This window comes from Pongo pygmaeus, chromosome 6, assembly GCF_028885625.2.
Source record: "Pongo pygmaeus isolate AG05252 chromosome 6, NHGRI_mPonPyg2-v2.0_pri, whole genome shotgun sequence".
Classification (NCBI taxonomy): Eukaryota; Metazoa; Chordata; class Mammalia; order Primates; family Hominidae; genus Pongo; species Pongo pygmaeus.
Genome location: NC_072379.2, coordinates 27,810,797 through 27,836,840, shown reverse-complemented (window position 1 = coordinate 27,836,840; position 26,044 = coordinate 27,810,797). Strand labels below are relative to the sequence as shown.

The 26,044-nt window shown below is 46.9% G+C and overlaps 1 pseudogene; it reads left to right on the top strand.

Moving 5' to 3' along the window:
- Window positions 1–13,100: 13,100 nt before the first annotated feature.
- LOC129040706 (neuronal pentraxin-2-like) lies at window positions 13,101–24,499 on the top strand (annotated as a pseudogene).
- Window positions 24,500–26,044: the final 1,545 nt, after the last annotated feature.

Genomic DNA, 26,044 nt, shown 5'->3' with positions numbered 1-26,044 from the left:
ATCTTCTTTGGTGATCACTGGCTTATTTATTTTTCTATTTTTGTTAAGTTTCATTGAGGTATAATTGACATAAAATAAACTTCACATATTTGAGGCATACAACTTGGTAAATTTTTACAGATGTATAATCCATGAAGCCATCACTACGATCAAGATAATGACTATAATAACCATCTGCTATAGTTTGAATGTTTGTCCTCGCAAACCTCATGCTGAAATCTGAACCCCAGTGTTGGAGTTGGGGCCTAATGGGAGGTGTTTGGGTCATGGGGTTGGATTCCTCATGGATGGCTAATGAGTGAGTTCTTACTCTACTAGTTTCCACAAGAGCTGGCTGCTAAGAAGACTCTGGCAGAGCATCACTCAGGCCCCAGAGTTTGGAGCTGCAGTGAGTTATGATCACACCACTGCACTGCAGGCTGGGTTACAGAGCAAGACCCAATCTCTACAAAAATGTTTTTAAAAATTAGCTGGGCATGGTGGCACATGCCTGTAGTCCCAGCTACTCAGGAGGCTGAGGTGGGAGGATTGCTTGAGCCCAGGAGTTGGAGGCTACAGTGAGCTATGATCGCCCCACTGCATTCCAGCTTGGGTTACAGAGTGAGATTCGGTCTCAAAAAGAAAAAAAAAGACCCTATCTTTCTTGCCTCCTCTCTCACCATGTCATCTCTGCCCTTACCAGCTCCTCTTCCATGAGTGGAATCAGCTTGAGGCGCTTACCAGATGTAGATGTTGGTGCCATGCTTCCTGTACAGCCTACAGAACCATGAGCCAAATAAGCCTCTTTTCTTCATAAATTACCCAGCCTCAAGCATTCCTTTATAGCAGCAGAAATGGACTAAGATTTTGTCACTCCTAAAAGTTTCCTTTTGGCCGTCTGTAATTCCTCCCAGACTCTCTCCAGTTCTCCACCCTCCTTGCTGATTTGCTTTGTGTCCCTATAGACACACAGATCTGTTTTGCATTTTGTAGAATTTCACATAAGTGGAATTATGAGTACTACTCTTCTTTTTCTGCCTTCCCTCAATCATAATTGTTTTGAGATTCATCTGTGTTGTTGCATATATTAATAGTTCATTCCATCTCATTTCTGAGTATTTAGCACAATTTATTTATCCACACATTTGTTGGTGAATATTTGGATTGTTTCCACTTTCTGGCTATTCCAAATAAAGCTGCTGTCAACATCCATGTGCGAGTCTTTGTATAAAGGTAGCTTTCATTTCTCTTTGGTAAATACATTAGAATAGAATGGCTGCAAATGCTAGCATATGTTTAATTTTTTTAAACGTGTTTTCCAGTGCCCAACTGTTGTACCATTTTACATTCCTACATTGGTTGTACCATTTTACATTCCTACAGCAATAGATGAGCCTTCAGGTTTCTCCACATCTTTGCTAACACTTGCTGTGTTCAGTTGTTTATTATTTTAGGCAGTCTAGTAGGTGTGTACTGGTATCCCATGGCTGGAATTTGCGCTTCTCCAATGACTAATGATGCTGTACATCTTTTCATGTGTTTATTAGCCGCCTGTAGATCCTCTTTGGTGAGGCATCTCTTTAAATCTACCGTTTGTGAGTTGTGTTGTTTGTTTTCTTGTACTGGAGTTTGAGAGTTCCTTATATATATTCTGGATAAAAGTACTTGGTTAAATCTGTAATCTGAAAATATTTTTTCCAAGTCTTTTGCTTAACTGTTTTTGCATTCTCTTGAGAGTGTCTTTCAAAGAGCAAAAAAAATCTTAATTTCTAAGATGGGGATGTTCCATTGACTGGGGATTTCATGACATAATTTATTGCCATCCAATGGGTGGGATAGTAACTTAAAGAACAGGCTCCATTTCCATAATGAATTCCTTATTCAATATTTCTTGTGTCCAAGGATTAGGATGTTCTGTCTGGAATAAAAGTGATCATAATATAATAGGGCTCAAGCTGAGCTTTTAGATCATTAAACTATTTCACATGACCTCCAAGATCTTATTTCACAACCAGAACTTCTTAAACCATATTTTCTGGTCTTTCCATAGGTACTAGAAAAGATGTGAAAATGTGCTGGGCAGGCCCTCCCCCTCATTCTGCCACTTATGTTCCTGGTTGCTTCTCATTTTTTCCAACAGTAAGGCCTGTTGTGAAATTGAGTTTCAATATCATTCTTTTCCAATCCATCAGCTCAGATACTGATCACAGAGCGGGTCAGTGTGCTAGTTTTTGACAAAGCCATTTCTATTTTAGATTTGTCAAAATAGTCTTCTAAAGGCGTATGCTTATAATGATGATGATGATTCAACAAAACTTCAGAGGGGTCACTTTCAATTTGTGCTAAGAGGACCAAAAAGCCCTTTGTATCTCCTAGTTATCAATATCAGCCCACAAGGGTGGGAGCATCATAGAAATAACTCCTGTTCAATTCAGGCCAGTCCAGGGATTCTGCAAGTGTTGTACTTAAGGCAAATATTATACCTCTAGAATTATGACAACCAGCACATAAGCAATGTGGGAGGTAAATGAATGCCCTCACGTTTTTGCTTTGTATTCCTAAGATTCCATTTGCAGGGTGTGTGTGTATGTGTGTGTCTGTGTGGCTTGCATGGTGGCTGAGGTTACATAAGGAAAGTTAATTGCAATGATATGAAAAGAATAGCTGAGGCTTATTCCAATGGAAAGGTCTTTTTAGGGCTAGTCTCTCTTTTTGACTTCTTCTCCTCATAGCATCTCCTGTTAAGGTTTTCATTCTTTCTCTGGGGCAAGGCCATTCCCTCATTGTCTAATTCCCCAAAAGGCAGGCTTTTGTTTTTGTTGTTTTTCCGAGATGTAGAGATTTCTAATGTAAAATTAAAATTCCAATATAGTAGTCTTGCCTGCAATTTTCAGAAGCAAATTAAGCCATCAAGTAAGCCTCTGGATCAGGAAGTTAGGAGCCTTTTACCCTAAGACACTATACCACCAGAATCTCACAGTGTGCCACACTTGTGTAAGTGTACGCCACACTTACAATATACCAGGCACTGTTTTAGCGCTGGAGACACAGAAGTAAACAAAATCAAAGTATTTATCCTTTATCACTAGCAGTTGAGATAATATTTCCTGGCCAGTTTACTCCATCAGCATAACTTTCAGCAAGATTGGAAGCATCATGAATTGCAATTATATAATAATCTGAGGATTAATGTTGATTTCAAATGCAAAGGAAATGGCACTCTTCCCACTCACCAGCAGACACACACATTCTTTATACTTCCTAGCTTAGGTGGTTTTCAAACCAGAACTCATGATACCACTTATTTGTTTAAAGATAAAGATTAAACATCAAATCATCCACTGCAGTTTCAAGTAGCATACTTACTGCATGTTTATTTTATTACAGGGTTTGGATGTTCAGAGAATTCTTTTTGGTGGCAAAGTAGCAAAGGAAAATATGAGATACAATAAAAATAATGAAGTCTAAGCTTTGGCCTAAAATACCACACACTGACAGGTTATTTTTGCTTCATAAGCCATAAAATTTTTTTTTTTTATTAAATTGACCTTCTCTGTCAAACCCAAAGACTCAAGGCTGCAAATACATTCTGATGCCTTTGTTCTCATAACCCTTTTACTATCTTATGTAGTTTTCAGGAAGCTAGACTTAAAGACAATCATAACACAGTATCACTTTACACAAAATATTTTTTCTTCATTCTAAGGGTTTCAAACTATTTCCTAATGAATCCAACTGGGATTCATTTGAGTTAGGGAGTAAAATAAAGATTGCTTAACTGATTCCTGTTGAAGAGAGAAGAAAGTCATAGTTGGATAATTGATTTATTTAGGCTGCTTGTATTTAAGGGAAATATCTCCTACTCCCTTTAACCCAGATGGGCTGTCATTGGCTAGACTGAATCACAGAGCAAAAGAAGAAAGAATCCAGATGGAATTAGCTGCTACTTCTGCAACAAAAGCAGCAAATGTACATGAAGGGTTTAATTCACTTCCTGTGGTCTAGGGCTCAGTGGAGATGGCAATGGGACATCTGGAGCATAGATGAGCATATTTTCCTGATGGATGCTCATAATGGTACAATTCCTCTCTGATGGAAGTCTCAAATATGCAGTCTTTTTGCACTTTTCATTCAGCTAAGAGAAGGCTATCCCAGGTGTGAACATCAGGATTCTACGGGGAATAAATGACTAAATGAGATGAACGGGCAAATAAGAATTTTAGCTCAAAGCTCAAAGCGGCCCTGAACCTAATCTGTTGAGAATATACAATTGGAGAACTTGTCTTGGCTCTGACCCTCTAATTTCAGTTGTTCCTCTGTCCCAGAACCTGTAATAGTGCCGGGAGAGAGGTCTGTTCCTTTATGATTTCACTGTAACCCCTACCAAGTGGTGTTACAGAGCCTGCAAAAAAAAAAAAAAAAAAAAAAAAAAAAAAAAAAAAAAAAAAAAAAAAAGCTAAATATTTCCCTGCCATTTCTGTGACACTTCCATCTGGGAATCCAGATGGAAGAATTTCAGGAAGTCTGGAATGTGTAGACATTTCAGACACAAATTCCCGCTTTCCTTTGCTCAATTAAAAACTGAACATTGTTACTATTCACTTTGTTCATTCTTCCCAGTAGATGTTTTGGTCACCTCTCTAAAATAATGGCCCTGTCCTTCATCACAATGGTAGGTGAGTGACAGCTGCTGGAAATGGGATAAATTTATCCTAAGGTATCCTTGGAAACAGAGAACCAATGTGGAACAATGGGCTGAAAGTCAGAGATTGCTAACTACATGTTTTTTTTCTCCAATGGCTTCAACTTTCCCTTCTTTTGCCCGCTCTTCCAGATACCCAGCACTTCCTATCTACCATACCCTCCATTACCCTTTTCAACGGCTAATTTAATTTCCAACTTCTCCATGTAAAGTGACTTTGTTCTTACAAAGTTGCAGAATGGATTGATTATATGTTGAGCAAAACCTTCATTTCTTTCCCATAGTGCTATTATGGCTGTGTACAATGACATCCAAGAGATATTTATTGAAAGAAGGAAGTACATCAGACCTAGATGTTGCTACTAAAGAGCTCATAATCCAGTAGAAAAGATAATTATAATACAGGGCTTAAAGTACTAAGAGAAATAAAGAATGTTATTGTGTCATTTCAAACTGAGCAAAATCAGGGTAAGCTTTGTGGAGGAAGTTGTGAGTAAGCAGAGCCGTAAAGAATGAGTGGGTCTTGTGGTTCTAGAGATGGAAGAAAGATCATTCCAGATCTGTCTCCAGATATGGGAAACAACCTGAGTCCCAATGCCAGAGGATGAAAAACATGGGTCATGTGTGAAAAGCATGAGTTTACTTTGGAGTGAGGGTAGATCAAGGGATATAGTAAAAATTGGACTGAATAGGAGGGTGTGGGGGAAAAATGATGGAGACTAAAGAGTTTACACATTTGCATAGAGAAATAATGAAGGTTTCTGAGCAGTGCAGCTCAATGCTTTAGTGCTGTACTTCAGGAAAACTGACCTGGCAATAGAATGTACAAGCTGAAATGGACATTGTAGAGCTGGTACGTTCAGTTAGAGGCAACTGTATAGTTTAGAACAGAAGTAATGAAATTGTAGCAGTGAGAATAGAGTTGGCATATTGTACAAGGAGAATTAAGACTTAGAAATGAACTAGAATTTGATTAAAATTGGGGGTGGAGGAGATACAGATGTCTCCAAAGTTTTGAATTTGAATGACTTGGAAAGCATAAATGACATAAGAAATAGGAAACAGGAGGAAGAATAGAGGGAAAATAATGAGAACAATAAATTTACCAGACATACTGAGTTAGAAATATGGGTAGTTTATCTTTGAGATGTCCAACCTGCAATTGGTTTATTATAATCTGGAACTCAGTATAGATAGTTTCTGCTACAGTTTGTGTCCCTCAAAATTCCTGTATCATGTTTACCTATGTAACAAACCTGCACATCCTGCACATGTATATCAGAACTTAAAATTAAAATTTAAAAAGTTAATGTGTTAAAAACTTAACCCCCCAAAGCAACAGTGTTAGGAGGTGAGACCAAGTATGGATTAATTGGGTCATGAGGAGGGAGCCCTCATGAATAGATTATTGCAATCATCTTAGGATTGGGTCAATTATCACTAAAGTGGGTGGTTATAAAAGCAAGCCCAGCCCTTGGTGCTTTCTGTCCAACAGTTGCTCTCAGATATGTGCACTTTCTTCTGCCCTCCACCTTTCCAGTATGGGCCAGTTACCAGCCCCATGCTCTTGGACTTCCTACCCTCCAGAACCATGAGCCAAATAAATTTCTTTTATTTATAAGTTACTGAGCCTGTGGTATTCTGTCATAGAAGCAGAAAATGAACTAAGACAGAATCACTAATAAAACTTAAAAACTTAAAACTGTTAAGGTAGAGAGTATAGTGAGAGAAAGGAGAGAGCTATGGACAGTTCAACTTTGAATATGTGTATTGAGGAGGCAGGTAATTAAAGAAGATCCAGAAAAGAAGAAAGAAAGGAAAAAATGTTCAGAAATCAAAGAAGAAAACCAAAAGAATACAATATCATAGAAACCAATGTTGGAAAATTCTAATAAAAAAGACTTAGCCAACAATGTTCAATGCTCCAATGAGTTACAGGAGAATGACAGAAAAGGGGTCATTGGAATTAATGGCAAATTATTGATTTTTAAGAAAGCTGTTATTGAAGAAGAAACCAAGCATTCTAATAGGTTAACGAGTATGTTAGGGAGTGATACAGAGAAAAAAGCCCTTACTGGAAATCAGAGGGCCTGAGTTCCAGCATGGCCCTGCTGTTAAGTAACCATATGATTTTTTGGCATGGTTTTGAACTTATTTTGTGGGGAGGGGAAGTCTTTACTTTAAAACAATTTTAATTGACATGTAAAAATTGTACATATCTATAGGACACAGAGTGATATTTCAATACATGCATACAATGTATAATGATCAAATCAGGGTAATTAGCATATCCATCGCCTCAAGCATTTATCATTTCTTTGTGTTGGGCACATTCAAAATCCTCTCTTCTAGCTATTTGAGAATATATAAAAAAATATTGTTAGCTATACTCACCCTACAGTGCTGTAAAACACCAGAACCTAGTCTTCCTATCTAGCTGCCATATGACTTTTTAACCTTTCTCAAACTGTTCCCTAGTCTTCAAAATTACATAAAATACCTTCAAACTCTCACTTTCAAAGATTCATACAAGCTACCTGTGTGCCTGAATCATACAGAGATACTGAGCCACATGTCTTTATCAGAAATAGGCCAACTTCACCACTTGTAACTTGTGTGAAAGTTGGGCACTTTCTTAGTGTTTCCTAATATAGAGAAATTAAGACTACATTTATAGAAGATTTTCTCAAAGCAAACCAAGTTAACGATGTTCCTTCCTTCAGCCTCCTCCCACTCCCAGTCTATCATCCTTTAGTTTTAAAAACTGAGGTAAAACATTATCCCTGGTATATCCGGTGACTTGTTCTATTGCTTGAAATCAGAGGATGCCACCAAAAGCCTCTTTTGGTTTGTTGAAATCCATTGAGTAATATGAACAACCAATTCCCCTAAATCATGGCTCTCTAGCCACATGTGATAATATACTTGTACAGGGACACCACTTTGTGAAACTCGGTGTCTCATCTCACATGCTCCCAAAATTTAGCCAGAAATATGTTATTCAAGAAGAACCCAGATGCACCGAAAAAAGAACATTTTGCTTTATCTGAGGGGCTTATATCTATTTGGATCCTGTAGCAATGCAAATTCAGAATCACTGAGATGTCAAATATTACAAATCTTTTAGTTGGGTCCAGGCATGCAGTCTGGTGATATATCTAAGTGTAGGTGTGAAATAGTTCACGTTGAATCCTCTGATTAAAGCTCAATAATACCATGCTTTATCTTAAAAAAAAAAAAAAACTCACAAAGTAGTATATCTTTATCTTGCTGAGACACCAGAATATTTTCCTGAAGTTTTCATCCCTTGTCTTTCCTCTTGGGAGGTGGGCCTGTTCTTTCTCAAGTATTCTTGCCTTATTTAATTCTAAAGAATATTGCAGAAAGTGAAGAATTTTTTTCAACTTTGTTTTTAAAGGGACTTTTTTTCATGACATGTATGTACAATTTTATTTGTCGATTTAAAAAGTAAAATAAACATTTAAAAAGAATACAGTATCATGTATTAAATACAATATACAGGTTGAATGTTTAAGAATACAATATTGTATGATTGCTACTGTGTTTAAAAACATAAATGTGTATGGGCAAAGAGTAAAACCAACAAACAGAAATGATAGTAGTGATATTAGGAATTTGAAGTTTTTTCTCTGAACACTGTTAGATGTTATAATATTGTTTTTACAATTGAGAGTGAGGACCGGGTAGGGAGGAGGGAGAGAAAGCCAAATTTGCTGCAGAGAGGGTATGATAACCTTTTTTTAAATTTGTTTCTATTTTACTTTATTCCAAAGAGGTTTCAAGTAGCATCTAGGGCTCTCGACACAATTTTACAGTAAGAGGTATTTATCCTACTTCTGCTTCTTTTTTTATTATTATACTTTAAGTTTTAGGGTACATGTGCACAACGTGCAGGTTTGTTACATATGTATACATGTGCCATGTTGGTGTGCTGCACCCATTAACTTCTCATTTAACATTAGGCATATCTCCTAATGCTATCCCTCCCCCATCCCCCCACCCCACAACAGGCCCCAGTGTGTGATGTTCCCCTTCCTGTGTCCATGTGTTCTCATTGTTCAATTCCCACCTATGAGTGAGAACATGCGGTGTTTGGTTTTTTGTCCTTGTGATAGTTTGCTGAGAATGATGGTTTCCAGCTTCATCCATGTCCCTACAAAGGACATGAACTCATCATTTTTTATGGCTGCATAGTATTCCATGGTGTGTATGTGCCACATTTTCTTAATCCAGTCTATCATTGTTGGACATTTGGGTTGGTTCCAAGTCTTTGCTATTGTAAAGGGACTTACATAATCCAGGTCTAAATTCAGTGGTGAAAAGGGGAAGAAATGGACAATTATCGTCTATTGTGTACTGGCTATATGACAAACATGTTCACTTACATTATCTCACTCAAGCCTAACGACAATATTTTGTAGTAAATTTAGCTTTGATTTTAGAGATAAGGAAACTGAGGCTTGGAGAGGTTAAATCATTCTCTCAAGGTAAAGTGGCAAGTCATAAAACTGGGACTGAAACTAAAGCAGTCTAACTCCAAAGCTCAAAGTCTTTCCACACTACCATGCAGTTCAATCTAGTGAAAAAAAAATCCACTCTTGAAAGCATCTTAGCATTTTAAGCATAAAAGTGCGTTAGTAGGGATCCTCTGGAGCTTCCAAATTCTGTTTTATCTGCACTGAATTTTACACACACGCACACACACACACACACACACAAACACATCTCTCTTATTTCTCCCCTTCCTATTGAAATTCAGCACCGAGGACAGTTCCCGAATCATGTCTGCAGAAAGTGGTCCTCTCATTCTTGACTTCTTGAGCTCACTCTCATTCTTGACTTCCCAAGAGGCACTGAGAAAGAGAGAAGGAAATCTACGAATGTATGAGGTGGGATCCTCTCACACCATGGTGGAAATCAGCACATTTCCCAGAAGACCAAGATAAAAATGCATGTGAGAAGAACAAGAGAACCAAACTGATGGGGCAATAAAAATGGAGGTGGAATGAGCTCATCAGGATTCCCAGCACACGGCTTAAGTCCATACTGGGCTCACAGCTGACCTGGGACCAGCTGACATAGTGAATGAATGGGTGGTTACTATGCTGCAGCATCAGTTACCCTAAGAGATTAGGTGGAGCTGATTCACTGTGGCAGATCTGCATGACTTTTCAAGTGGAGGAAAATCTGTGGGCCCTGGTCTCTGCCACTCACATAACCATCCTCATGAGTAGCATGAGTCATACATGCAGGATCTTTCAGGTAGACAAAGTTGTTGTGCTGTGAGATTTTGTGTTGTCGAGAGCAGGTTTTAACCACAGCTACAGCATCTCTGTGTATGGTTTACCTGCTGTACCACACAACGACCCTGCCTTTCCACATTCACCTTTGGCTACAGGTGGTTCATAACATGCACAGAAAAAACAAGTTTCTGAAATGTTCCTCACACCAACAGTGATTCCTTCTTTTCCAAACTACCAAGCTCTTGAGTACAGCTGAAGCACTTTAGATAGTTGAGTCTAATCCCCTTATCTTTTTAAAATTATTATTATTATTATTTTGAGACACAGTCTCGCACTGTGGCTAGGCTGGAGAGCAGTGGCGTGATGTCAGCTCACTGCAACCTCTGCCTCCAGGGTTCAAGTGATTCTCCTGCCTCAGCCTCCCAAGTAGCTGGGACTACAGGCGGGCACCACCACACCCAGCTAATTTTTATATTTTTAGTAGAGATAGGGTTTCACCATGTTGGCCAGGATGGTCTCGATCTCTTGACCTCGTGATCTGCCCGCCTCAGCCTCCCAAAGTGCTGGGATTACAGGTGTGAGCCACTGTGCCCAGCACCCCCCCACCTTATCTTATATGCAAGGAATCTGAAGTTCAGAGAGGAGAAATGACTTGCCACAAACCACCTAGCTAGTGACAGAGTTAGAATTAGCACTGGATCCCTCATTCCTAAGCCAGCAGGCTTTTCATTACACCAGCAAGATAAAATATAACTGTGAATAGCATGTACTCTGTTAACTAAGCCTCTAATTATACTGCCACCAAAGAAAATAACATTTCAAATGTCTGGGTCTTTCCATTTGGGCTTTGGCAATTTCAATGATCACTTCTCATACTGGAATATCTTTTAAGACGTTTAGGAGTAATTATGTTGGGATATATGCTATCTTTACTCTTGTACACTGCTTTCTTTGTTCAGGAGGAAATTAGAATTCTGGAAATACACTTGATTTTGTTTAATTATTAAAGGGAAAAGCTTCCATTTCAAGTAGTTGCAAATAAGAATGTATCAGTCTGTGTGTCAAGAAAGGATATATGGAACAATATAGGAATGATAATACTCTATTGTCACAACCAATTAAGGGCCACCTAGGTCTATAACTAAAGAGGAACATCAAAGCTATGAGTGAAAATGGAAGTCACATTGTTATCTGAACAATTTTGAAAACGTCTGGATTTGGTGCCTTATGAATCATCTGAAATGTAACAAGGCATAAAGTGCTTTGCAACCCTGTTGCCTTCATTATTGTAATTTGTGCATACGCAGGTTTATTTGAACTTTTTCGAGTTTTCATCCAGCTGAAAAAGGATGTGGGAAGAATGAGCCCAGTCAAGGTCATACTTACAAGGTGAAACTGACACCTCTTGGGGATGCAGGCTAACAGAAACATGAGCCCATTACTCACCCCAAATCTCCCATCCTTACCTTTTTCTGCTAATGAATATTCTTACCTGAACCATCATTACTTCCATTGTCCTCTGCTTTGGATACCTTGTAGACCAGGTTCCTGTCTCTCATTTTTACCCACGAAGAGATTTTCATGAATAGAACTTTTCTTGTAATTTAGCAATAATGTCCTTGAAACCCTCACAACTATTTACATAACAGAAGCTATTGTTTGAAGTGCAAAGCAGGTCAGAATTTGGTTTCTAGAGATTAATCACTGCAGTCTAGTTTATATTATCATAATAATTTCATTTATTTTGATACAGTTTGCTTTCAGAATCAACCTTGGCTTCTGCGCACAAGTGACAAATCCATTTGTTTCTTGTATAATGGATAACGTGATTAATGACCTTGCAACAGGATTTCTTAAAAACATAGAGAGGAAAAGAAATAAAGATTTCCATTTATAAATGTCCAGTAAACCAGCTCAGTCTAGCTGTGCATCAAAATCCCTCTGAACTTGTTTTAAGCCACAGATTTGGAGAGATTCTGAAACAAATTTCCTCTTGACTTTTGGGGGTTTCTGCTCATACCTGCTGTCTCCAAGAAGCTGAGGTCAGTGGCCTCACTTTGAGGAAGTGGTGACACTGGTTACAAGGACACAGGGCACTGTTTGACCACGTGGCTCCATCGCGATAACTCCAGTTAGATGTCACCCCCCTACCCCCCAGCTCAGGTCTTGCTGAATAAGGTCACAGCCCCGGGGGCAGTCGATGAACACGTGCGCGAGGGCTCTGCGAGTGGCCTCGTGACTTTGTCACCAACTCCGGGTGTCCCCTCCTTCCTGTCAGCGTCCGGTGCCTGGTCCTGGTCCTGGTCTCCGAGGCCCCAGGGATTCTTCCTGAGCGTTTTCCGAGTCGGCGCGAGAGGCGTAGGTGGGGCCATGAAGCGCATCCCGGGGACCGTTGCATCCAGAGGCGGCCGTCGTGCGGCTCCTTACCGCCTGGAGAATGAGGTGGTCGGGCCTTGACGAGGAGGCCCACGCCTGCCGCGGGGGTGGCTCGCGATGGCAGTCGGGGTTCGTGTCCTGCCTGGGGGGCTACTCCTGCTGGAGAAAACGCCTCCCTGAGGGCGGCGGCGAACGCGCAGCAAGGCCCCGCGCCGTGCCGGAAGCAACCCTGAGGAAGGGGCACCGGGGCACCGAGGGCTTCCCAGTTTCTCCTTAGCCAGTCACCCGTCTTCGGGTGGGTTCGAGGGGAGCCCGGGCACGGCCAGCCGAGGCTCTAGAGAGCCCCAACGTCGTTTTCCACCTCAGGCCTCCTTTCCTGAGGCGGGGCCCAGGACCTCGCGCTCTTGACTCAGGCTCCGGCCCACTTGCCAGCCCAGCAGCCAGGCGCGCAACGGCAGGCGCGCCCCGCCCCGCCCCGCCCTGCCCACTGCGTGACGCGCACCGGCCGAGCCAATCAGAGCTCGTGGCGCGCGCCCCACGCGCCGGCCCCCTCTGCCCACCAGCTTAAGAAAGGGCGCGCAGACCGGCCCGTGCCAGAGCGCCAAGCAGCGCGGAGGGTGCGGCTGCGAGATGGCAGCTAGGAGATGGCGGGAGCCCCGCGGTGCACGTGACCCTCGAGACTACAGCGCGGCTACTGCCAGCGGCGAAGGCGCCTCCCGCGGAGCTCCCCGACGGCGTCCGCCCTCCCATGCAGAGCTAAGCACTGCAGCAGCGGCGGGATGCCGGCGCTGCTGGCCTCCAGCTTGGCGCTCGCCATGGCCGCTGGGGCCCAGGACAGCCCGGCGCCCGGCAGCCGCTTTGTGTGCACCGCACTGTCCCCGAAGGCGGTGCACGCCGGCTGCCCGCTGCCCGCGATGCTCATGCGGGGTTGCGCGCTGAGTCCCAAGGAGGAGGGCGGGCCGCGGTGCTGCAACTGCGCGAGTTCGTCTTGCAGCGGAAAGAGACGCTGGGAGCTCAGAGCGAGGCCATCCGCGAGCTCACGGGCAAGCTAGCGCGCTGGGAGGAGCTAGGGGGCGGCAAGGTGCGCGGCGCGGGGGCCATGGGCATGGACACTATGGGCGACCTGCCGCGGGACCCCGGCCACGTCGTGGAGCAGCTCAGCCGCTAGCTGCAGACCCTCAAGGACCGCCTGGAGAGCCTCGAGGTAGCGGCCTGCAGGGAGCGCGGGGGACCTGGAATGGGGACTCTCCCTAGTTGGGGGCAGAAGACTCGGGAGGATGAGGAAAGGGGACCTGGCCCTGGGGAGGGTGTGATCGTCCGTGGGGTGACCTGGACTTGAGGGTGAAAGGCGGGGGTCTAGACCCTGCTCGGGAGCTCCCCTGCGTGGTATCCCTTCCCACACCGCTGCTCTTGCTGGAAGGAAACGTTTAAATTACACCCCCTGGGCGCCGGGACTGCCCGCGGGATCCGCCCAGCACTCTGCAAGGTCCGGGGTAGTGAACCCAGATGGCCAAGCCGGGGCGTCAAATACCTGGGGACGCGGTAGCCTCTATCTTTTTGCAAATCTCCAAATCTCCGCGAGCCGGGATGCGCTCCCGCAGGCTGTGCGGGTTGCTGCGAGGCTGCAGCAGGAGGTCAGCTGCCCAGGGCGTCTGGTGTTTCTTTCTATAAATCAGGTCAGGCTGGATTAGAGGGGGCGGAAGTCTGGGGGCGGGGGTGGCAGAGAGGCGAGCGCAGGGGGTCACCGGCGACCCCAGAGCGCTCATTAAAGGCAACCTCTGGTTAATTTCAAAGACTCCCCTGTCTGCAGATTGGACCATTTTAAGGTGCTCTTCCGGATTGCTTCAGGGGAGGGGACCTTATTCCCTTCTCTCTCTCTTTCTCTCTCCTCTCCCTCCTCCTCGGCCTCTGTCTCATCTCTATCTCTGAAGATGCGTGCAGTTTGGAACTTTGAGAGAAAAATCTTCAATTATTTTTCGTCTTTAGGCTCCACCTTTTTTAAGAAGTGTGGACATTGCTGTTAATCGCCTTTGTGAAAATACTTCTCGGCAAAACTAGGTTTAAATTACAGGTGGTAATTATTGCAAAAATGACTCGAGGGTTTCTTTTGGCGTGAGGGCTGAATACAGTATTTCCAGCATCTGTATATCCCCTGATTCATTGTGATTGCTAGCAGCTAACTTTTCTGGAGCACTAAATATGAGTCAGGCACATTATTTAATTTTTTAATCCTTGGAACAATGAATGGCACGAGGCAGGTCCCTTTATGGCATTTCACAATTTGGAACACTTTGTGGAGAAGGATAAATAGCTTGCCATGAACTCATGGGTAGGCAGCCTGCCACAGCCTCCAGAACCACATGATGGTAGAGGAGAAAAAGAAATAGGAAGTGAGGATTTAGAAACAACATTAAAAACAAAGATTGCTGGAGTTCAGAATAGCAATGTTTTAGATCTGCCATTTTTCAGAAACATCTCTGCATGCATTGTTATTTACCTTCGTGCCAGACCGGAACTTGGGGGCTGTTTTCATTTCTAGGTGAAAGCTCCTTGGCTTTGTGTAACCACCGATTTACTCTTAAAAAAGAAAAAAATCCTAGAGCTGAGTTTTGGTCTCTACCCAACATAGAATTATAGGTGTTGGTTAGAATGTTGACTTTTTAGTAAGACGAGAAAAATGGCTTTTTGAGAAGGGAAAATGAGATTCAGAAGTTTCAAATATTGCAGCAAAGTAATTCTTGTCTGACTTTGAAATCTTTTCCATACCAAAAAAGCATCAGTGAGATGCTCCCCTGCCTGCTAGTGCCACGATTCAGTGCTTGCGTTTTGGAAGCTTCTCCCTATGTGGTCGGGCCATCACAGCCACATTTCACAATTTCTTTTTAACTCTTTCTGTGCCCCTCCCTCCTCCCCGGTGGCTGGAAGCACCAGCTCAGAGCAAACGTGTCCAATGCTGGGCTGCCCAGCAACTTCCGCAAGGTGCTCCAGCGGCGGCGGGGGGAACTGGAGAGGCAGCTTCTGCACAGGGTGGCAGAGCTGGAGGACGAGAAGTCCTTGCTGCACAATGAGACCTCAGCTCACCAGCAGAAGACCGAGAGTGCCCTGAACACGCTGCTGCAGAGGGTCCCAGAGCTGGAGCGAGGTGTGTGCCTGGCCTGTTTCTGTGTCTGGGAGTGGCCTGATTTTCACCACTTGTGGTCAGACATGCGATTCCGGTTGATGGACAGCAGGGATTGTGACACCACATGGGCCTGGTTCCCAGGTGTGTGAGCAAATAATAAAGGTGACTGACCATGCCATCTCAGGAATGAGCTGCCAGCCCCCAGCCCCACTGGCGTTATCCAGGGAAAAGTGAATGTGCCCAGGACCAGCTTCGATAAGCAACCACAGGGGCGTTTCAGTCCTTTCTTAACTAGTTCTGGCAGCAGATTCTGCATATCTTTCTCTTCTCTGCTCACACTGTGGTGAGTAAGTTTCTCCCACAGGAGACAGAGAGAGAGGGATCGGGGGATAATTCAGATTGCATCATCAACCCCCAAACCACTGGGTGGCTTGGGTGTGAAGTTGTAGGTTTGCCCATAGTGGGTGTTTATAGGACTGGAATTTTCCCAGATGCACTAACCTGATGAAGCCACTTCCCCATGACTCGTTTCATGCATTGATAGGAGGATACCCAATAGCAGAACATCCAATGACTTTGGCCGAGGTGGGGCAAATGGAGAAGGGGCTGGTGTTACTGTTCCATTTTACAGCCAGCATCCACAAGCTCCAGGTCTCTTTCATCCTTTTCCTAGTCTCTTCCTCCAGAAAAACCCATCCTTTCTTCCTTGCCCTTCTCAGGAAAAGGTGAGTATGGCTTACCTGTTAGATTCTTGAGTTTCCAAAAAATCTTTCTCTCTGTCTCCCGTCTGTTGCTGGGTGGCCTCAGGAGACTTCCTTAGGCCTCAGGAGCCATCCCTGAAGGTAAAGCAGCTGCTGCTGTGGCCCTCCTCCCATGACAGGAGGAGGAAGCATCTAGGCACAGGTGAACGTGGCTCCATGGACCCAGCCTGAGCCACAGTGGATCCTCAGGACACCCGGGGCTATGGAGCTAGAACACTAAAGGTAGTTTGCCTCTCGAAAGAGGAGCTGTGGAATGAGAGGAGGGCTCTGTGAGAGACCTTGGTGGCTGTGAACCTCCCTCTGCACAGGGGCCAAGTTGCCATGAGGAGGTGGGTAAACAGCAGAATGCTGAGCCAGAGCCTCAGTCATGCCAGGCAGGAGCTCAGACTCCTGGTATACCCATTTCACAGATGAGAAAGACACTCCGTTCTCAGCGGGACATGTATCTTTTAGGGAGAGGGTCCCAAAGTGGGGCCTGGGCCACTAGCTGATAAACAGTGACAGTCACATCAACCTGCACCTCCCCCTTCTCTTTCTCTGACTCAAGGCCGATGTCATTTCACTGGGCTTACTCCTAAGGTAAGCCATCATCACGGCTTTGGCCACCCAGAAGCTGCCACTTTGTGACTGTCCCTTTCAGCCCCAGCCTGTCCGTTACCAGCCAGAAAGAAACAGTCAGGACTCAGGCCCTGCCAGCCTGACTCTTGATCCTTTAGTTTCCCAGAAAGCCCTCAGAGCTTGTCTGGCACAGAGGGAAAGTTCACCTCTATGAGGGCAAACATCCTGCTGGCCATTTATGCACCCCAGAGAGGTGGGTCAGCCTCTCTTAATCCCACCATGGGAACTCTAGAATCCTTCTGTGAGCTCCACCAACTCAGCTCTGGGATGTGCTTTAAGAAAAGCGATCATTTGCAGACCAGTTTGTCTTCTGGGCAACTCTGAGTTTACATCTGTCCTGTTTGTGACAGTTGTAGAGAGATGTGTAAATGCCCAGCCCCCCAAATGTACTATGATTGGAAACGATGCCAAGTTTCTTAGACACATCCCGCTGAACCCAGAGTAGCTAGACCTTAACCTCATGACAGGCAGGGGGCCTTGGTGGGGGGACTCTGGCCTTTGGTCCATCATCCTCCACCCCTTAGGGACCAGATGCTCAGCTGTGAGTTCCACATGCTGTAATCCCTGCCACGACCCTGCAAGGTAGGTATTAGTTCAGATGAGGGACTCAAGTCAGAGAGTTAAAGTGATGCCTGCATTCACATCGCCAGCAGATTGCAGAGCTGGGAGTGAAGTTGGTGGGGCCCCAGAGGAGTGACGGAGGCTGCAGCCTGGAGCGGTGTGTGGGCCCCAGCCCTGCTGGGCTGGAGGCTCCTTGGAGCCCCCAGCAAGTGCCCGACCCCTGGCATATGGACACCCCTGCCGCCCGGGGCCCAGGGTTGCTTGCTTTTCTTTGCTGTGACACCTGCTCCTCCACAAGGGCCTCCAGAGTCTGGGCCAGCTGTCCAGGCATCGCCCGGCTCAGTGTTGAAATAAATGTTGCTGCTGAGAAAACCAAAGCTGCCTCTCTTCCAGCCCCAGGCTGCCCACCCCCTGCTGAGCCTCTCTGCCACCTGCAGTGTCTGATTTATTGGTCAGGCCTTTTAATTCCTTAATTGGTTTTAACCAAGTTCCTCCAAACTGCCAGGCTGTTTTATTTAAATAAAAGGCACTGGCTCTCATGGTACAGGCCCCCTCCTCTGCCCGTCGTCTCTCCCAGCTCTAATTAAACATATCTGTTGTCACCAAGCTAACAATATTACCCACACAGAGTCGTATCAGATTGGCAAGGCTGCCCTCCCACAAGTATAGTAGCCATTTCTGTTTATTAGACAATGATGCCTTCATTAAGGACATGGTCATTTGCCTCTTGAAGATTAAGTGTGAGTGGCTATGTGTCATAGAAAGAGGGACTCCCAGCCCCTGGCCTGTCATTCACTAGCTGTGTGACCTTGGATACGTCACCTCACTTCGCTGAGCCTCCGAGCCTCAACTATGCAACCTGCAAAAATGGGGGAGTAGGGACATTCTGGTTCTCTCTCTCAGTTTTGCTTTTCAGCCTAATGAGGGACTAGTCCCAGCCTTCACTCTGGCCTGGACCCTTGGCTTCTTGGGTGAGCAGGTCTTCCCAGCCCTCACCAGGTGCCCAGCAGCTCCACAGTGGCATCGAGAGGTGCTCATTCTTAGGAGGTCAGGAGCAATCAGGAGACAACCATAGGCAGATATGAGTACATGCAACACGTGAAGCCCAGATTCTAGAATGTACACACTGCCTGTTCCAGAGAGGTTAGAAAGGCGATAGGGGGTTCTGCTGTGCTCCTTTGCAGAAACCCTCCTTAGATAGATGTGAACTGTGGCCCCCAAGAGGCTTTTGTGTGTATTATTCACTCTGAGGGAAAATGAGTTTGGGGATTGTGGTGAAGAAAGGTTTATCTATTCTGGCTCGTGTTCTGCAGAAGGGACTGATTTAACTCCACAGTGACACAGGCAGTTCTGGCTCCAGAGAGCCCGCCTGTCTCTGATGGCCTCAGAGACTGTCTTATCCCTTGTGGATGCTTAACCAACACTTGTTGAATGAGTGAAGGGCGTTTAGATTCCTTCAGCAGCAGGGTCTGGTTCTCAAATAAGAGGGCAGCCTTTGCCATGACAGCTGGCACAATCAAATGGTGTCCCGCAAACTTTGGAATCTGTGATGCCTGGACAAGGGCTGCTGCTGTGGTTTACTTGATTTTGAACTTCAACCACGGCTGCATTGGAGATTACGTAAACCCATTCTAGAGTTTGTTTTCAATGATTTTAGAAACGCAAATGACATGGGGTGGCCAGTGGATTCTCACCAATTAAAGGAAGTTCTTGAAGGGCCAAGGATTTGGCCAGGTGTGTTCCCCTAAATGAGGAGAGACACCCTGCGGTTCCCCTGCCTCCCACTGGCTGCAGACTACAGGAAATGATCAATAAACTCAATCTTCTCTTGAGGAAGAGAGGAAAATGCTTTTCTTCAGGGATTTAGACCAAAAAGCCACTTCTGAGTTAAGTTATGGAGTCAAGACCCGGGAGCCTGACTCCTTCGCCTTGGCAGTGGTAATTCTTTCATGTGAGGAGTGACACAGACTCACTCACTTGACAAGTGTTTTTTGGGTGCCTGGATCCCTGTAAGACTTCCTTCTTCTAAGCCCAAGTCCAGGGTTCCTAGATCCTGCCAAGATTTCAAGGAAATATCTGAAGATATAAGATGTGGCTAAGGAAGCAGTTTCTGGCTTAACACAAGAAAATTAAATCTACCTTTCTTCTGCTCCTTCCTCAAGCTTTCTAGTCATCTAATATGACTTCTGAAAAGAGAATATTAACCAGAAGGAACCAGAGTTTTTCTTTTCTTTTCTTTTTTTTTTTTGAGACAGAGCCTCTGTCACCCAGGTGGGAGTGCTGTGATGCAATCATAGCTCACTGCAGCCTGGACCTCCTGGACTCAAGCGATCCCTACCTCAGTCTCCCGAGTAGGTGGAACCACAGGTGTGTGCCACCCTGCCCACCTAATTTTTATATTTTTTGTAGAGATGAGGTCTTGCTATGTTGCCCAGGCTGTTCTTGAACTCCTGGGCTCAAGCAGTCCTCCAGCCTCAGCCTCCCAAAGCACTGGGATTACAGGCATGAGCCACTGCACTTGGCTAATTTTTTAATTTTTTGTAGAGACAGAGTCTTGCTATGTTGCACAGGCTGGTCTTGAACTCTTGGCCTCGAGCAATCCTCCTGCCTCGGCCTCCCAAAATGCTGGTATTATAGGTGTGAGCCACCAAACCCATCCAAGAGCTTTTTTTCTTCTAGATTTCAAGAGGCCTCTTTTCCTGTCCTAAAAGACAGAGCTAAATTTGGTGCCCCATGCAGTGCCCATCAAATCTTCCTTTTCCTTCCTTTCCTGGGTGTCCTTGGGGCCCCGTACTTGCTGTCACCTGTGTCTGGGGTTCTCTTCTGCAGGTCTTTCCAGGCCTTCCCTGCATCCTCTGCCTTCCCTCCCCCAGCCACTCCCCATCTTAGCAGGAGCCACTGCCTGGCCTTCCCTCGAGTACCTGCTCCTGGTTTCATGTCAGCTTCCGCACCCGAATGTAAGCTCCTTAAGGACAAGGACTCCATCTTGTGTCCTGAATCCTGCCAGACTTCAGGCTTTTTATCAGTGGCTGGCATGGAGCAGTCTTTGGTCGCTTGCTGGAGGGTCCAGCAAGGCTGTGTGAGGGACCTTCTTGAGGGTCTCACAAGATGTGGCTCTGGGCTGTGCTGGTGGGTGTGGGGGGGGTGGCCTAACACACTGCTGGCCTCTCTTCCTCCCCACCCCAGGCAACAGCACTTTTAAGTCACCAGATGCGTTCAAGGTGTCCCTTCTCCACACAAACTACCTATACAGCAGGATCAAGAAGACACTGCCTGAGCTATACACCTTCACTATCTGCCTGTGGCTGTAGTCCAGCGCCTCACCGGGCATTGGCACCCCCTTCTACGTGGTGCCAGGGCAGGCCAACGAGATCGTGCTGATCAAGTGGGACAGCAACCCCATCGAGCTGCTCATCAATGACAAGGTGAGGCCCGCCTGCACTGCCACCCTCCCTGGAACCCATCGTGCAGTGGAGGGAGCCACAGTCCCCAACCCAGCTGTCCTCGCCCTCCTCGGGCCATACCACAGGGGCCCAGATGTGGGACTGTGGGTCTGTTCTCCTTGAGCTGGGGATTGTTTTGCACATGCCGGGTGGCTCACAGGGGCGGGGTGGGGAGGGGCAGCTGCAGCTTGTGGGAGTCTGAGCTGTGAGTCCAACCACGAAGCAGCAGAAGGTCCAGGCACCTAGGCCGTGGAAGGGCAGAAGGAGCAGGTCTCCATGTGCAGCCTGGATTGAGAGAGGACTTCAGGCTGGTCAGTGAGGGCTGTTTCCCAGGGCCACACTGATTAAGGGTGTGTGTGTGTCTCAGTGTAAGAGACTCCTCATGAGCGTATTTTGGTAGGTCAGGTTTCTAGAGATAGAATTTACATACAACAAAATATACCCATTTTAACGTACAATTCAGGACGTTGTAACAAATGCACACAGTTGTGTAACCACCACCACGATGAAAAAATATAAAACAGTTCCATTGCTCCCCAAAACCCCCTCATACTGCTTCATAGTTAACTCTGATCCCAGGCCCATCCCATGGCCACTGCTGACCTGTTATGTATACCCATAGTCTTGCCTTTTCCAGAGCAAATGCCCCTTCTTAATAGACAGCTTGGTTTTGGCATTCAGGAGTGGTCTTCTCAAGAGATCTGCTCCAAGGGCTGGGCATGGTAGCTCATGCCTGTAATCCCAGTGCATTGGGAGGCTGTGGCAGGAGGATCGCTTCAGCCCAGGAGTTCGAGAGCAGCCTGGGCAACATAGCAAGACCCCTTCTCTATGAAAAATTAAAAAGTTAGCTAGGTGTGGTGGTGTGCACCTGTAATTTCAGCTACTCAGGAGGCTGAAGTGGGAGGATGGCTTTGAGCTCAGGATGTTGAGGCTGCAATGAGCTATGATCACACTACTATACTCCAGCCTGGGTGACAGAGCAATACCCTGCCTTAAAAAAAAAAAAAAAAAAAAAAAGTCCACTTTGGGCCTCCTGGGGTCCTCTTACAGCTGTGCTTCCAAACTTTCATTGTAATGGCAGACACCATATAACAAAAAGAGCATTCTCAGAACCTGGTGCCTGATTTGGGCATTCGAGTGGCTTCGAAAACTCCCTGCCACCCGGGCCACCCCTGGTGGAGGCAGGGGCAGTTCAGCCCCTCACTCTGTTTGTCTTCACTGAACTGCCCTGGGTGGAGTTTGTCGAAGTTTAAGAAACCCTGTGGCATCAGCCTGCTGGGATCCTCGTAGTTAGACCCCCTTGCCTGAGCCAAGGGCTAATTGTTCTAAATAACACCTTAGGACACAGTGGGGCTGAGAGCCTTGTTGTCCTCTGGGTTTGGACGGCTTGTAAACATTGAATTCCTGGGAGGGAGGCTTCGGGTTGCTAGGAGACCAGCAGCAACAACGCGGTGGTTCACAGGTGAGCCTTCATGGAAAGTGCTTGCAGTACCACCAGGGACGCGGCCAGTGGCAGCGTCCTCTCCCCAGTTCCTCATGCTGTCTGTGAGCTCCCTGCTCACACAGACACTCACACACGTGCCGCTGCACAGGGAGGACAGGGCACACCTCCAGCACAGAGACAGATCCCTGCATGCCACTATGGAGGTTTGGGACTTGGCGTGAAGAATGAGGATCTCTGGTCTGTTTTCCAAGGAGACTAGCCCAGTGGAGCTCTGACTTCCTGAGGTTCTCTGGCATGGAGAGTTCGGGGCCAGCGTGGAGGTGGTGACCCTCATATCTGCTCAGTCCTCAGCCACGCCAGGCACCAAGGGTGTCCCATTAATGTGAGGGCTGCTCTGGGGTCAGGGTTTCCACCGAGGCTGCCCCCTTTCATGTTGTCCACGCATGACCCCAGGTGACAGGAGGAGCAGTGAGGCCTGGGGAACTGCGGGGTGCCCTTCCCGCTTCCTGCCGTGGGGGTCCCCAAGGGCATGGGCCCGGCAGGCCCTTACCTGCACATTGCTGCCTGCAGGTTGCACAGCTGCCCCTGTTTGTCAGTGATGGCAAGTGGCACCACATCTGTGTCACCTGGACAACATGGGACGGCATGTGGGAGGCGTTCCAGGATGGAGAGAAGGTAGGCACTGGGGAGAACTTACCCCCCCGGCACCCCATCAAGCCTGGGGGCGTGCTGATCCTTGGGCAAGAGCAGGTGGGTGCAGGGCAGGTGCAGGTGGGCACAGAGCAGGTGCAGGGCAGGTGCCGGTGGATGCAGGGTGGGTGCGAGTGGGCACAGGGTGGGTGCAGGTGGATGCAGGTGGGCACAGGTGGGTGCAGGATGGGCGCAGGATGGCCATGCACCCTTCCAGGGATGGTGTGAGGAGGGGCCAACCCAGCAGCATGAGGCCAGGCCTGCAGCTGTTCCTGCTCCTGGCTCCAGCTGTTGGCGCCTCAGACCTGGCTACAGTGTCCTGACAGCCAGGTTGGGGGAGCGAGAACTCCAGCAGCGTGGCCCTTGCTGTCCTGTGGTTAGAGGTTGGGTGTGGGGACATGGCCTGCATGGCAGGGACCAGGTGGGTGTGGTTCAAACAGATTCCAAATAGAACCTGGCACAGAGGGGTGTGAGTGTCCCTGTGGTCATGGGTCATCTCATGACACAGGCTCCAGCTTCTGTCTGGGAGGAGGCTGTGTGAGGGAGTCTCCTGGGGTGCTCATGATACTGACTCAGGATTGTGGGACTGGTGTCTTCCCCGAGCCCCCCACTCAGGGTCTCAACCCTGATACCCAGCAAGGGGCACTTAGGTAATCCATGGTGGGTCCTCAGCACATGGGGAGACAGGGAGGAAAGGGTGGCACCTCAAAGCGCCCTCAAGAAACTTACCATCTAGGGGAGGGAATGGCTAAGTTGGCTGTCTGGTCTAGGACAGATAAGCGTTGGCATTTTAGTCTGTGTTTGGGTTTTTGATGATGGACAGTGGGGAGTAGACGCCAGGTGCACTGTGGGGCTTTGAGTCTGGTTCCTCCTGGGCCCACTCCTCCCTCAATTTCCCCTACTACATCTCCACTGGGATGGGCTGGGAGTCATGAGACCTGGCTGTGATCCAGGCTTTGGGACTTTGAGCAATGTCTCCCCTTACCAGCCTCAGTTTCCCCTATATAAAATGGGGAGATTTAAGCAATGCCATCTCCCAGTTCTGACCTGCCTGGGAGCTTCAGAACCTGCAGAAGCAGGTAGTGTTGGTCAGAGCTGGGTGGGCATCAAAGAAATGCCCAACTCTCCTGTCTGCACCCTGTGTGCAGAGGGACTTGTGAATGGGCCCTGACTCAGCTCTCTTGTTCCCATTCCCCAGGACACCCTGGGGGGTAGATTTGATGCCACTCAGGCATTTGTCGGGGAGCTCAGCCAGGTCAACATATGGGACCACATCCTTCACGCACAATAAATTGTCAACATTGCCAACTGTTCCACAAATATGCGGGGCAACATCATCCCGTGGGTGGACAATAATGTCAGTGTGTTCAGAGGGGCCACCAAGTGGCCTGTGGAGATGTGCAAGGAGCGTCTCCTTGACTTGTAGCCACCTTCTCCTCTGTCAAGGAAGCCGGGATCAGGCTGTTGCCATGGAAGTTCAGGGCCGTTGACTCCCCCACTTAAACTCTTGCCAGTCTGGGCTCAGGGTCCCCAGAGCTCATTCTCCAGGAATCTCTAAGACCAGGGCTGGGGCAGTGTCTCTATCACTGGCTTATTTTTTCCCTACCAAAATTCTATTGCTGTTTGAAGTAGTGCTGGGGTCCCCTGGGAAGATGCCCTAAACCGTGAGTGGGCGGATATCTGCCTTCCTGCTGCAAGTGGAGGCAGGTCCAGCAGCCCCTCTTCATAGCCCCTGTAAATGCTATCACAGCCTGAGCCCTGCTGCCTTCCAGTTCCTTGGTGTCCCATGCACCCCTTCTTTCTGTCCCCTTTCACGGCTGTGCAGCCGTCCCACTGGAGTGGCCATGTCCCTTGTGCATTGTGTGCATTCCCGCTGGTGACTAAGCTCGCAGCAAGCGGCTACCCACCGATCTGCAAAAGGGCCTCTCCCTTTGTGTTCCATACATTGTGAATCTTCCCATCTGAAGAATGCCCAGCCTTTCCAGGCAAAGCCCTGCCTTCCCCAAAGCAGAGGGGCTGTCTGTGTCTCCAGAAAGGGGACATCACGGTGGGGGGAGGGGACCTGAAAGGGGAAGGGCTGTGATGTCCAGCCACTTACCCCGTCATCTCTCTTAGACCAATGCTTTGACTGAATCATCACTAGCTATGGCATTAAAAGGCCTCTCTTCTCATCTGGTGCCAAAGGTTCCGCTGCAGCTTTTTACAATCATCCGGTGTGGTTTGGAGGATTTGTTTTTTGTTTTCTGTTTTCAGTTTTTCCAAACAGAAAAAAACAGCCATTGAAGAAGGATCCCATTTTTTGATGTTCCACCCCACTGTGAAGAGTGTGCTTGTTTTAAATTCATGTTGATTCCTGTAAGCACTTGACGGTCTTCATCAAGTATTTCCCTACAGAACTCCTCAAGAAAAAGGAGATCATTTGGCTGGAGATTGGCCGAGTGACTCCAAGCTACTCACTGTATTGGACAGGGGTAGTAATTTATTTTAAAGATAAAGTGACAAAGTGGGGAAATTTATAAAGCTAAATATTATATATTTTATTTTTCATACATGTTTGAAGTGCAAATCTGTGGATATTCCATTTGTAGGACCAAGTCGACATGCCCATCCTGACATTGTATGCTACGAGAACTCTTCTGATGATGGAATTTCGGTTAAAGTGCACTGAAAGATGCTTCTGTGTTTGTCATCCTCATGTTCTGGGGCTGAAGTTGGGAAGGGGTAGGGCTTTGCAACTTCTGGCAGAAGGATGATGTCTCTGGTTTGCTGGAGCCTGCATCTGGTGGGTTTGGGGGCACTGAGGATTGTTAGAGGAGGGTGTGGTCCAGCTGTCCATCCTTCCTATTTCAGTGTCTGGCTCAGGCTGTGGGTGCCTGGCAGGCTGTGCCCAGGCTCCTTGGCCCCAGCCCACCCCTGTCTTCTCAACCAGGAGAGCCAGCTTAGCTAGAAGACCTGCAGCCGCCTTCCAGGTGTGGTACCTGCGTGGCATCTACTCTGTGTAGGTGTTCTTTAGACATCATCTCATTGAATCCTCCTGAATGAGTTAATCCCATTTTACAGGTGAATACACAACCGTTAAAGCTTT